At 42.4% G+C, this 14,480-nt stretch overlaps 1 protein-coding gene and 1 long non-coding RNA gene across 2 annotated transcripts in view; one reads left to right on the top strand and one right to left on the bottom strand.

The window, feature by feature from the left end:
* The window catches only part of LOC142776499 (uncharacterized), a 77,598-nt gene extending 64,981 nt beyond the window's left edge, over window positions 1-12,617 (bottom strand). Inside the window, exon 1 of the long non-coding RNA XR_012887581.1 lies at window positions 12,543-12,617. This is a non-coding gene — a long non-coding RNA (uncharacterized LOC142776499). The remainder of the gene's footprint in view (window positions 1-12,542) is intronic.
* LOC119161893 (tachykinin-like peptides receptor 86C) overlaps window positions 1-14,480 on the top strand; it is a 705,859-nt gene that overhangs the window by 513,893 nt on the left and 177,486 nt on the right. The gene's annotated exons all lie outside the window — the stretch shown is intronic.

Raw genomic sequence — 14,480 nt, 5'->3', positions numbered from 1 at the left:
CCGAGCTTGTTTCCCAACTGCCCTGCATACTTATCGCGTCTGCAACTATGCGTTCGGGAAGCACCAGATGTTAAATAGCGTGATTGGAAGCCACTTGTTTGCACAGTGCAATAATGTTTTCGGTGCAAACGCAAGCACAAGAGAAAACCGAAAATAGGCTCAATAGTTTTGCGGACTTGCTCAACGCCCAGCCAGGATTTGAGCATTCAAACTTCTGGACTGTAATCTACAAGGACTCCAAGCTTTACTTTATGGAATTGACTCTACATTCTGCTCCAACTATCCGCACTTCGTTGATTGCGTCTACTGACCTTCGCAGTGAAGTATATTTTGTTTAAATGGTCCTGAGAAACTGTGGTCATGGGCTAGTTCCTGAAAAGATATGTGACTTAAGAGATTTGAAGAGAGTCCTAGAAATCATCGAAGAGACTAGCAAGGATATCAGCGTGGCGCCGTCTGAGGACGCCCGTATTCTACTGAAATTGGGGTCGGCGTTGCTAGAGCAAGTAAGTGGAGAACATTTTGCATGCGAGTAGCGAGAATGGCATTTGGAGGTGCTAAAATTGTTGAAGAGTCACGTTGATCTTGTTTTGAATAATGCAAGCCGTTATTCCCCATGTTTGTTGGTTTTTTCTAGCGTTTTTCTCACCATTTGCCCTCATGCATTGCAGATTCTTGATAAATTTGATTAAGCTTCAGATGCACATATTTATACTATCAGTAGACTGTCTTCATTGTGTGATAATATATCCGTGAAAGAGTAGCAAGAAGCTTGCTTTCTTTTTTATGCCAAGCGGATTGTAAGCACACTAAAGAGCATGAAAAGACTGTCACAATAATGCTTGAGATTTTCGCAGTCTTTTTTCGATTACAAGGTTGGCTTTGTATCTGGCGCTTTGGCAAATTCATCAACTGTGGTAAAGACTGCCCAAGTATTTATGATAAGGAGACTTTTATCTTCAAACAAAAATAGCGTACACAATCTTTCTGTGATCCAAATTGATGCTAAGGCCCTACATGACTTCCTTCGGAAGCTTATTCTTGATATCGAGGCATAAGGGTTTGGAATATTCGCAGTGATCTCAGACAATAACTCAATAAACAGAAAAGCTATGTCCTTCTTCTCTAATTCCGCAAGTTTCAGCATTGTTTACCAGCATCCTGACGACTCATCGCGACCCTTTCTTTTCGTAGTGGACCCAGTTCATACTAAATAGCATAAAAATGACTGGCTTAATCAACGAAACAGTGAAAAATGCATGTACTTTCCTGAAGCAGAACGTAATGAGGCTGAACCAAACATACACACAGCCTCTTTCAAAGTATTGTGCGAGTTTCACGAAGCTGAAAAGCATGAGCTCTTGAAGTTAGCGCTTCTGTCACTTTGAAAGAACTGAATCCCTCCAACATGAAACGACAGGACGTTAAGGTTGCACTAAATGTTTTTAACTCATCTACTGAACTACAAGCAAAAACTATCCGAGTTTGTGGTATTGTGGTTCATGACCTCTGAAAACTCTCTCGCGTTCAAAATTACTATCTCGTGTTGGAGTAAAGGGTGTTACATGACATAGTTTTACCACCACCTCTGAGACATGTAGTAAAACGATGTCAAAATCCAGTTTTGCCTCGTGGGGAGTTTTGTACCACGTCATTTTAACCTGTGTTCCAGAGTTTCTTACCACGTAACTGCAAGCTCCAGCTGTTTCGGCGAATTTCGCCCCATACCTCCCGAGTGACGTTCTCATTGAATCTTGAAGGCACGCGAAGACCACAGATGTTTTTTTTTTCGAAGTTTGCTATGACAACGTCGCGCCTCATGACTGACCTCGTGTCGACGCACTTTCACTGTAACTGGGAACAGCAGAAGCACAACGAGCGAGTAAAGCATTCTGTGAACGAAAAAAAAAACTGGGCCCTATCCAAGAAAAAAAAAACCTGCTGGAAAGATGTCCTGCATACTTTCGCAAATCATTGGCTTTTACTGCAGTACTGCGGCCCTGGAAACAGACTGTGTAAAAAGGTCGTGATCTATAGGTCTAGTTGAGCTGATAGATTTCACGTGTTTCTCACATCATCGAGCAACCATCTGCTTCCGAGCGTGAGCCTCCGTACCTGTACGTCACGGATACCTCGCTTCTGTGCCGAATCGCGAAGTGTTTCTAGCGGTAACAAACTCAAGCTGGTGCTATCGTCCTTGATTGCTTCCTGGAGAAGCGATAAGCAAAACGCTTCACAATGTCGTCGGCACCGAGCCGGCCAGTGGCCAGTGTGAGTACATCGCCGATGCAGGTGAAAGAGGCATAGCGTATATTTTGTTCCACAGAAGACGTTGTCTGCTGGAGTAAAGTGCAGCCGGATTTGTCCGCCCCATGCGCCAAATGTCAAACTTCTAGCGCGAAGGCGAGAGCCGATACCAGGCACAAGAAACCAACAAGCGGCTGCCGGTAAGCACGAAGAAAACCCGGATGGTAATCTGTCGGTTTCGTTGGAAATACATATATCGCCCCGTCCCCGTAAGACCCCGCAGATTGCGGACACGTATTCATATGTGTCTGAAATTAAGGTGAAATTCTCACAGGAGCCTATTCTGTGATCGCCAGCTGTCATTCATCGCATAGCCGTGCTCCTCGAAAAGGCCTAGTATGCCATCGTACCACTCTTCTACGCCCATTGTCATGAATACGTGCTGCTACTGTGTTAGTGCACCACCGCTCAATGAAAATCATTCTACTACCATGGTTTGAGTGTACATAGGTATATTTTATGGACTTGTGCATCAGCAGTGCTAACATGGGTGGGGCCAACAGGCTGGTGTACTAGCTAAATATTGGATAATAAAAAAGCGAGGTCGTGTGGGTTTATAATAAAAAGTCAGTGTGACTCTTCGCGATCTGCAGCCTACCTTAAGATTACGCTTGCACTTTGGACCGCTATTGTCAATAGATGCAAAAAAGAGCTCTCCTACCGGCACTACACAGCAGGTCAAAGCGTTGAGCCTCGAAGTATAGTCGAGTAACGCGTTCACTCTGTCCAAATAGTGTTTTATTCTGCATTTGTTTTGTGTGCGTGCTTTTCTCTATCTTAATCTATGTGCCATCGATTCTACCGTCATTTGATAATGAATAAACTTGTACACTTTTTGAATCAACGCACCCGTTAATTTTTATTTTTTTACCACTTGAAGTAACTCTCAGAAATCACCTCAAAAACCTTGTGAAGGCAGTAGAAATTTACTCGCTCTATACTCGCTCAACACCTCAGTGGGATAAATAATTACTACCTATCTTACGTTCAAAAACTCAGTCAGCACGAGAGTAAATTTTTACGTCAACTGGTAGGTGGTAAAAAAACAGAAAAGCCAGTGCGCTAGTGGAGAAGTGGTTTACAAAGTTTTTTAGGTTATTTCAGGTTATTTTTGTTTAGTGTGCCATGCTACTCTCAGTACCACAACGTTCCAGCATGCTAAGGAAACATCTGAGTACACCGACAACATATTGGCATAGTGGAACTTTGTTAATGTAAAGACGCCAAGAAAATTACAGTGGTTGCGAGATCATTTGCAAGGGCTGATAATATCATCGTTGTGTCCGCAGCTCGAGTTCCTGCAAAACATAGTTGAGTGGCTTGATCACTGGGAAGCCTAAGACATGTCAATGGCCGCCTTACATGTAAAACGCACGCAGTTTTCAGCCACACTACCCAAGTCTTGCACGTACTAGACGTATACTGTCTGGACGAGCTTCATTTAGAGAAAGTTCTTTTGGGCAAATTTCAGACTAACTGCTTAGAGGATTTTTGGAAAGCATCGGCAACTGTCTGGTGCTATTAACCATGTGTCCATAGGGCAGATATATGAATCTGAAAACAAAGTGCCTTTCAGAAAGTTTTGGAGCTGCCAGATTTAGACATGCTACCAGCACCGAGTGCTAAAACATGGAGAACAGGTGTGCTGTCAGCGCACGGCCAGTTTGACGTCGCTGTGACTGAATCTGACATTCAGAAAAAAAACGACAAGGCTTCCTGCAGTAACATACGCAGCCGGCTATTTTGCCCGTGCAGCTTTAAAGAAACTGGCATGTGGATCTTGCAGGGAAAAACCTTGTGATCCAAGACGTCGACCTAGATGATACTGAGAATTCATTAGTCACGAAGATGTCGAGAGGTGGTAGGCTGAAGTTTATACGAGCACTAGTAGTTAACGCTGTGCTGCTTACTGAAATTATATCAGAGAAGATCAGGGCGCCAGAATACTCTGTGCGATTTCTCAGCCTTCCTATGCAAAAAGACACTCTTCTCAGCCTTGTGTTCTCTACCCCTGCAGACAATGATGACCTACATGTGAGGGATTCTGATCATTCTGCACAGGAAGTAATGGAGCATGTTGTGAATGCTGCAGGGACTACACTGCTGAACAACTTGGGCGCACAGAAGACGACCAATTACGTAATGCAGAGAATGAGCGAACGCTAAAGACCTTCAATACCTGACAGCTGTTTCTCGTTCTTTATTTTTTACTTATGATGCTCTGTTTTTGTAAGACAGTTGTATGCTCTTGTTGACAGAACCCTTGTAAAAATTGTGTGCCGTAGCTAGGCTTCACTTGCGCACAACATCATCATACAAACGATGCATTTTGTTCATTCTAGATACAATCGTTGAAGCGCATTGTGATAGTTGTTTATTATTGGAGTTCTCTATGTTACCGCATTTCACCGCCCCGCCGCGGTGGTCTAGTGCCTAAGGTACTCGGCTGCTGACCCGCAGGGCGCGGGTTCGAATCCCGGCTGCGGCAGCTGCATTTCGGATGGAGGCGGAAATGTTGTAGGCCCGTGTGCTCAGATTTGGGTGCACGTTAACGAACCCCAGGTGGTCTAAATTTCCGGAGCCCCCCAATACGGCGTCTCTCATAATCATATAGTGCTTTTGGGTCGTTAAACCCCACATATCAATCAATTACCGCATTTCACCGATGCGTACTTCAATTTTTGCATTGAGGGCAGAACTTTAGTTTTTGCCCGGATCTTCCCCAATATCTCAACATTTTATGAAGGCCAGAGTGACCAGCAGACATGACGGGTGCAAATAAAAAAAATACGATCAGAGTTTGTACAAGAAGGCTGAAGCTCGTTGTGTGCGAATCACTTGTGATAAAATGTACGCCAATAAAATGAACCTTGATATTTTTGTGTCTAGCCCTGTTGTAGCATTTAAAAAATGCACATGGAGAATGCAAATACATCCTTTAAACTGTTTCTTGAAGAATTGAGTTTTTTTCATTTGACAATAAATGATACTTAGTGCTTTCACTGTGCTGTTCTTCTCTTTCATAGTCACTTCCGCCTACGACTATAGTGAAAAAGTTTTCTTTCTATAGCCTTTGTCAAAAATTAGCGCCACAAGCACAATAAGAGATGTAATGTTACGATACAAACAAAAACAATGTTTCTAGCACTTTATTCCAAGTAAAGGGTAAGAGAATGGCACTCTGGTTATGTTGGTGTAGATTGTGGAGACTCGGGAAGAAGCACTTATTTTTTGCGTTCAAAATGCGTGTTTTGCGTTGGGGCCGAAGCATATACAGGGCTGGATAAACTTGCCGGATAGCGCTAATTTTCGGAAGCCATAAACTGCGAATCGCAAAGTGACTACCCGCAGGCGCGACGAACCTAGATGCTTCGAAGCCAACAGTCCGGCCCTTCTCGCCAGCATGACGTCACATCGGCGTTCGGAGGCCTTGATAGTTTTTCTAGGTGGCTTTGACTGTACACGCTTGAGGAGCAGCAGACACTTGGGAGAGACGATGCACGAAGTACCTGTTAAGTCAAAGACTCCAATGGCTCTGAACCCCGTTTTCCCACCAAAGGTATATACTGAAGCGAGCGCCAGCGATGAAGACACTTGCGTTGAAAACAAAAATAAATGAAAGGAGGTGCAAGTCAAAGCAGCCAATCAGAGAGCGTACCGGTGCCGTCACACAGCTGCCTTGGCTATATATGTACGCGTGACGAAGAGAAGCGCAATCTGTGGCGCAGACTCTTGCTTAGCATGAGTTTTCCGGATCTCACACCTAGAGTACCGCATCACGCGCAAAATAAAACAAATTTGTAGGCTTCCTTGACCAGCGTCATGCTATAGGGCGGAAGAAAATTATGCGTACTTTGAGAAAATGATGTTCAAAACCAATTTAGCGACGCTGAGGAGGGCGTTTCCCGATTACTAGACATGATAAATTTTAGAGTGTATGGTTACACTTTGTGCACCTCCTACGTTCTCGAAAACTTTATATAACGGAACCCGATTTTACGAATGTCTGAATATAAGAAACTTATATACTTCAGTGGGTAAACATATAGAGTTCAATGTAGCCCACAACTCGAATTAACGAAGATATCACGGCACTAAATCCGACTGAATGCAATTTTCCCGGAAATGAACAAGTAAAAAAATGCTGGGATTTTCTTTCAATTTTGCAACAGAAGGGCTGTTTTTCTGACGTGCGCATTCACGCTATTTCGTTAAACAATCTCGCTACCCTAGTCACAAGCATAGCTTTATTTTTGACGAGGCTACAACTGAGCCTGTGCATAGAGCAATTGATTGAACAGTGCGTGGTGCTGTTACGTACCTAATTGCGCAAGGGACAGCAGTGGCTCATTTCGTGAATAATGGTTTTGGCGAGGGCTGACACTAATAGTCTCTTCGAAAGTTTCTCCTTCTGTACGCGACAACAATTACGGCATTCTCCACAGAGCTTTTGCGCAGTAAATCACTGCGCCACTTCTATTCCTCGCGAGACCACCGAGTGGCGCCCTATCACGTGTGACGACAATCTGGGTACTCTGGTGCCATTCTGCACGCGTGCGCTTGCAGCGTCAAAGCTGCTCCACGCTGCTGGCCTGTCTGTCTTGCTTGAGTTATTGAAAGATGAGTCAGAAAGTTCATACAATACTATTCGCGCTCAATGTTCAAACAAAATGCTTTGCTAAATCGAGTCGGGTTACTGATTGAAGCACGTTCAGTATCGATTCTCCCTGGTGGCGTCTGCTTCCCGTCAATGTGTATATCTGCATGTAGAGCGTGCTCTTTTTGTCTCGATTGTTCTAGGACCCTCCTCGGCACACTCACAAGTGAGAGTTGCCACGGTTGACTGTTTGGCGCCAGTTTGTTTTCAGGCCGTTGGCAGCAGAAAAAAACGCCTTGGCAATTTGGCGTTTTTTCACACCAACAATTCAATTCGATAGTTAAATTGGTTTTAACATCGCAAAACCACCATATAAACATGAGTGACACCATAGAGGAAGGCTCATTATTTAATTCTTAGACATTAGAACATTATTTAAACATTAGAGCAGCCATTACGAGTATATGTCAAGCATGCATAAAAATTTCAAACCAGTCTACTTTCTACCATAGCAAAACTTCAGAGTGACAGTGGTGAGAAAATTGCATCCAAAATTGCCTTCATACTAGAGGGAGGCCGAAACAACGTCAAGATCACTATTCCTTCGAGCAAAGATCCCTTCTCTCGTTGGAGGAAAGATGAATGCGCGTGCGATTACAAAAGATAAAAAGCCATTGGGAAGAAGCTTCTTCAGAATCAATGCCCAACAAATTGGAAAGACTATCAGTTTTTTTTCTGGCGTATTTAAAAGCACTGTTCATCACGTGACAGCAAAATTTTTCATTTGCTCTTACGCTTTTCTTTCCAAAACAAAAAGTAGGCGTGATTTTATGCATACCTGCAGTTAAGAAAAGTACTTCAAACACCTTTATTATTAAAATCAGGCATCTTGACAATGAAAGAAATGAACGCCTCGTGGGAAGAGATAGCCAAAGGTTTAGAATGTCACTTCAAGGCAAATCATTAGGGTTTTGTGGCATATTGGCACCTTCGTACGAATTTAGAGAAATTTCTGTATCTGAATGGACTTAAACGTTACTGCTCATATTGAAAACAGCACCTAGACCAGGTGAAATCATGAATTCGTTGTTGAAAGTTTTACTTCAAGAATATCCTAATGTTTTTGGTGGGTATTGTGAATTATTGCTTAAAGAACTCACGGATACAGTTTGAATGGAAACTTGTGAAAATTATACTGTTGCTGAAGAAACAAGACGGCGGGTACATATTAGACAACATAAGGCCTATCACTTTGATGGCAAATATGGTGAAACTGATTTGGAAAATCATCCATGCTTAAATCAATAGCTTTATTGACGAAACATTCGAACTAAGCCCCTGTAAAATGGGGTTTAGGGATGACTGTTAAATATAAAATGCCCCTGTAATATACAAAGTCGCACACACTTAGAACGACAGCAGAAGTAATATGTGGCTTTGTCTACTTTGGATATTGCTAAAGCATATGATATCCTAGAGCATGATATTCTGATAGATCGATTAGAATTCCACAATTTCCCGGCATACATAGTAACGTGGATTCACAAGTTCCTTGTGGACGGGAAGTTTTATTGTTTTTAAGGCGGCTCTTCATTTACTGTCTACACACAAATGAAGAGTACCGCAAGGCTCACTGCTTTCCTCTGTAATATACATAATGTGCTAATGAACATCATTGCACGTAACCAGGAAATCGCCACTTATGTGTATGCTGACGATACTGCATTCTTTGAAACAACAGACAACGTTGAGACCTTAAAGGAATGGCTGAAGTCTCATCTTAACACCCTCTAGAACTGGTTTGATTACAATCACTTCTAACTGAACCCGAGTAATAGTTTCCTTTTTGTCTTCCTCTTGCAATACTGCGTGCACTTTTCATTGAATTATCGTTATGAAGACATACAACAGGTGGAGTCTATTATAGATCTTGGGGTAATTTATAATGTACCTATTAACTGGCGACAACACAAGGAATACATAGGTGAAAAAGGTAGACGAGCAGTCCTCAAGTTGCGCATAGGATAAGCAAATACCCAGTTAGTATCAGAAGCGATACACTAGTACAATTCATTGAATGTACGTTCGTCCTATTTTGAAATTTGGTTGCGTGCTTTTTCTGGTGTTCCATCCTACAAAATATGACCTCTAATTATTTTAGAACGAGCACGCCTACTATTATTCATTAGCCTTCTAAAACGGTTTCTAACTGCGTTTTAAACCTTAAATTGAAAGTTCCTTCGCTTTCGTACTGGTTTCGAATTTTGGTCATTCAGACGTTATTGAATTGAGAATTTACGAGTTACCGCTGCAGCAGTCGGAGATAATCTCTATATTTTCCGGAATGATTTTCCAGTACTAGGTGGCCACGATTTCACACCCCAAAACTATATTTGTACAACGTTCACTGAACGAGCTGAATCTACGCATCTGCGAAATAATACCGCCTAGCGGTAATTCATGCTACGTGGAGATTCTATTTGACGACATTTTTCTTGATAATTCATTTCGATGTCCCATTACACTCTAGAGGAGTTCTTGCAAGGCAACTTGCAGAGCGACCAAACAAACGTAATTTTTGCTACAGATGCATCATAGTGGGACGAAAAGTCAGGTTCTGTTGTATTTAGCCCAAACTTAGATTGGTCCTATTCCATTCGACAGCTTGATTTGCTACTGAATTTTGCGGCTGTGTCTCTGGCAGTAGTTCTCGCTTTACGAAAGTAAAACTTGGAAATGGCATCATCTGTTATAATTAGACTCCCTAACTCGCTCTTCGCACTGCACTTTCCAATGGTGCTGACTAGCACATAATAAAGGCGTTTCGTAAAATAATAGCCCCGTCTCCATTTGAGAAAATTTCAATTACTTCGCGTGCCTGGTAATAAAGCGCTGTTCTTAAATGGAATCACCAATTTTTAGCGAGGTCATCAGTAAGTTGGCCAATTTTATCTTGTTTTCCACCATCCACCTATGTGAAGGCTACGCGATTAAACAGACGTCACAATATGGGAAGCTTTGCAGTTATATCACTGACGAATTCCGCAGAATGTCAGCACTTATTGAATTCCGGGCACCGATCTTTTTGTGAAAGACGTAAACTAAAATTGGCAATTTCGAGGCTGCGCTGTCGGGTGCCGAAACTAAATTTCTCCCAACACAGGTCTGGTCATGCTCGTTCTACATTGTGGCAAGCTGTGTCGAGCAAGAAAGTGTTTCTTTGGTGAGCTAGAAACTACAGATCATTTCTTTTTACCTGCAGGTAATATTCTACAGCACAAAGATCCAAGTTAAAAGATTTTATGCGCCATTGGTATGAATTTATCCGTTCCCGTGATTCACTTTTTGGAGCCTCTATTTTTGGGTTTACAAAGGTTGAAGTTTTGCGTGGCTGGGTGAAATAATCTGATTGACACTAGAGAACTCGCAAATTAATCTATAATACTGTGCTTCTGTGTCGACACATGCATGACTTTCATTTTATGTATTATTTTTTTGAAAAATACAGTGTTAATTTAAATTATTATTCATTACTAACAAAAAGATTCATAATTTGTCCTTTTGAGTGTGCATCAACATTTCATTTTAAAATTTGTAGTGTTTTCAATCGATAACTTCCTTTACTGAAAAATTTCCTAACATTTTATACGTCCACACAATTCTTGGAAAATGTCCCATAGTAGGTATGAAACACAAGAAAAGGGGAAGACGAACATATTCTCCTCAGCTGATCTGGTGACTATGCAAAGCTATGTTTCGCAAATAGGCCCTATTACTGACTGCGCTTCACTTCCAAAGCTGCGTCGAATCTCCCTAAACCACTTAGCGAAACCTTCGCCCTTTCGAGTAAATAACTTAACATCCGCTAGGCTGATGAGTTACCTTTATACTAGCTTGGAGGCATAATTCTGACCATGATTGCGGTGGGGTATGTCAAAGATACTATAAATGTGAAGGTTCAATATTCTGCTGTAATGATGGCAGTTCTTTACGTAACTAACACTAAAAATCATGCTTGTAATCGAGGAGTGACGTGCTACGCAAGGTAAGCGCAATAAATACACTAGTCTTACAAAAAGCGACGAAAAAAAGCCATATCCTCGAATTTAGCCTCAGTGTAGAGAACCTAAATGACCACCCTTTTTATGATGACAATATGTAAAATGGAGCCTTGAAGAAAGTGGCCCAGAACCAGCTGGTAACGGGCAGGCCTTTGTGAGCTTCTACCAAATTTTGCATAGTTTAGTCCTCCAGATTTGGCGCCGCATCACCTTTTTAACTCAATCACACCTCCCTTCAGCTATAGTGTCTAAATTATAATGGATAGTGTACCTTTCGACACCTCTTTTCAATGAAGGAGAGTGGTACACAATGAAAGAAAGCCAGCGGTGGCCGCCAAGTTCACTGCCATGCAGGTGGGTGCCAACATCACGTGTCGTCTGCGCCGCACAGCAATTTCGCGGTGGTTCCGTTGATTCATGTGTTCGTGTTTTCATTGCTTTTCCGGGTTGGTTGTGTGTTGTTCGTGTCGTTAAAGGGTGAGTGAGTGGTTGTCGCTTTTCTCTACTTGTCACTGCAGGAACTATGAGGTGAATCTAAAAGAATTTTGTAGTCAAAACGGCATATTGAAAGTACTTGTTTAGTACCGTTGTACACAACGAGTTATCTCTCGAAGAAACATTGCATATTATAAGTCACGGCTACATCTGATCAAACATTTCTCGCTGAATGGGGCAATAGAATAAAGTGGGTGGACGGGAGACTTACACAAATTACTGTGTTTTGTGAAAAACATTGTGACGAGAGTTCCGTAGAGTGCGCGTTCACCATCACTGTGAGCTGCACTGTCAACATTATCCCCCATGAAAAACCACGCGTAGAACCTGAAGTGGTACTCACCATGTTGCCTAAATATTCTGAGCAAACTGCGCGCAAAGTTCGAACAAAACGACAAAAAATTTGTCTATATAGATATTTCAGCAAAGCGATCCACTAGAGTGCTGACTAAGCCGGCCTCCGACGCGAGCTCGGCTGTTGAAGGATCTTGTGTCTTGCACCTGAAGAGTGCGCCACAATTTGTGCGCAGAACAGCAACTGCATAAATTTGTGAAGTGGACCGCCCACTACCATTACTAGTCATCGATTTTTTTACCTCCCCACACCTGTCGCGTTGGCAGAAAATGTCGTTCCTGGCAGCGCGAACGGTAGCTTGCGCTTATATTGAAAGTGATAATAATAATATTATTCGGGGCTTAAAGTTTAAAGTCCCAAAACTATGATATGATTACAAGACGCTGTAGAGGAGGGTGCCTGAAATTTCAACCAGCTAGAGTTCCTTAACGTGCATTTAAATCTGAGTGAACGTGCTTCAAACATTTACGCCTCAATGGAAAATGCAGCCGCCACAGCCGGTATGAATCCCGCGAGCTGCGGTTAAGTAGTTAGACACTATAACCACAAAACCACCGTGACGAGGCTTAGTACGAAAGTGAAGTGAATAACATCGTCAGTCGGTTCATTCAAAAATTGGCTTTCTTCAAAAAGGTCTTTGCTAAAGGCAATCTTACCTGCAGTACTCTATATCCAATACAGCTACGGTGTAAGGCAGAGGACTAAAAAAATCGAGGGAAGTACTCACGCGTATATCTTTGGGCGAATCCTTCAGTTTATGGGGAAGTTGGACTAACAGCTCTTTGTGGTCGTTGTAGCTTCATAGAAACACCATGACGCTACGTACTGCTTCAGAAGCATGTTTTTTTTTCCTTCTGGAAAACTAAAAATAGATTTGCAGATGCGCAACGCCCAAACCATATGTGCAACGCAGATGCGCAATGCCAAAGAAACAACGGGGCTTATTGTTGCCAAGGTAAGGCTAGTTGTTGCTGTTTTGCTAAAAATGACTTGGTGGTTTAGTTGGTATAGCATCATGGAAGGCTACAGCGCACATAAATGCGGGAACGACAGAAGTACGCAAAAGATATAGCCTGATAGCGCTATGTCTTTCTTCATCTCCATCTTTGTGCATTGTAGCCTTTCATATTATCCTAGGTTTAGCAGTGTTTTTTTTTTCATTTCATCTCTCTCTTGTGTAACTATTATTGCGTGTGTTTAGGTGTATGGCTTTTTTTCTCACCCTTTTTTTTCAGGATAATCCTTCATTTGAAAGTAGTGACGCCTTATGCTGGCGTCTTGGTGTTACGTTTATATAGACAGATCAATCACGCGTCCGCAGCAGCCGTACGTGCGCAGCCTGCTAGCGATCCGCAATGACAGGTGGCGTCCATACGGCTGTCGCAGATATGCGACTAAATTTGTCTATTAATACATTTGTAATTAAATTATGTTTCTCGAAAATTCTAGTGTTGTTGATAAAAGAATGAACCTCATGAGTGTACCATATGTACACCAAGCAGTACCACCCGCATTATCAGCTTGGACAACAAAACATTCGCATGGGCGTCACAGCAGCTAGGGTAAGGCTACTTGGAATTACTATCTGCCCTAATTTGGGTGAAAACAGCTATACTCCCCCGCCTCCCCTTGAAGCCACGACAGTTATTCCCCGTCTTCCACATGGGGACACGGGTTCGCTCTCTCCAAGACTAAATTCTCCTGGCGCTTAAGTCCACCGGCATTATTGTGTTTCATTAAAATAAACTACTGTAAGTTTACTTTGTCAAAAAATGGTCACGCAAGTATTGTTACAGTACAATTTCAATATTCCATTTGCATGCGTTTATTCAAGGCAGTTTGACGCTCGAAAATGGGCCGAACTATGATAAGCTTTGCACTGAAAGGAAAAGTTCCAGCGAGCGTATTTTATTAAAAAAAGCGCTACAGTGTCTGGTTCCATTTTAACGTCAGACCTGAGCAACCACTGTGGTTTAATAAGAACGAAACTTGCAGCGGCTTCCAGCCGATGCCCTACGCCAAGTGGCATCCGGCGGCATCCATGCATTCTGTTGCCATCCGAAAGGCCATGGACGGCAAACTAGTCAGTATAGTCCAGGAACTTAACTTAGCTCCGTTAAACGCTCTTGCTGTCGACATGGGCTACTAGGACGCGATTTTCGCATAATCTGCATGGTTAGCGTTTATTTACAGTGTATTGAAAGTCGCAGCCCGCCCAGAAATTGTTGCGACATAAAGCTTCCTGGTGCTGACACAGGTTATAGGGACGCCAAAGTTTAACAATGAATGGTTTAGACTTAAGCATTGTGCTTCCGGAACGGCGAAGATGTTAGCCTCAGTATCGTATATTTATGATTAAAGAAATAGGTGAAGGTCGAAGATTAATTTTTTAAACTTCGCTCCCGAAATCTCTACGCCTTACCGTTATGGATTTCAATATTTATTTTTTATGGCACTGGACCAATCAAATTCTCCAAAACTTGGTACGTTAAGTTTATGGCCTTCTCAAAAGACAATAAACTTCAGTTCAACTGAAAATTATCTATTTATGAATTTTTAGAAGCCGTCAAAAGTTTATGACGCGACGGTGCTTAGTGCGGGAACTTCATGGTGGCGTCGCTACCCGAACGTTCTTTTCATTTCTCGCTTACTAGACACGTTCGCT

The sequence above is a fragment of the Rhipicephalus microplus genome, chromosome X, assembly GCF_043290135.1.
Source record: "Rhipicephalus microplus isolate Deutch F79 chromosome X, USDA_Rmic, whole genome shotgun sequence".
In the NCBI taxonomy this organism is placed as follows: Eukaryota; Metazoa; Arthropoda; class Arachnida; order Ixodida; family Ixodidae; genus Rhipicephalus; species Rhipicephalus microplus.
Note: the sequence above shows the minus strand (reverse complement) of the source record. Positions and strands in the feature narration are given on the sequence as shown.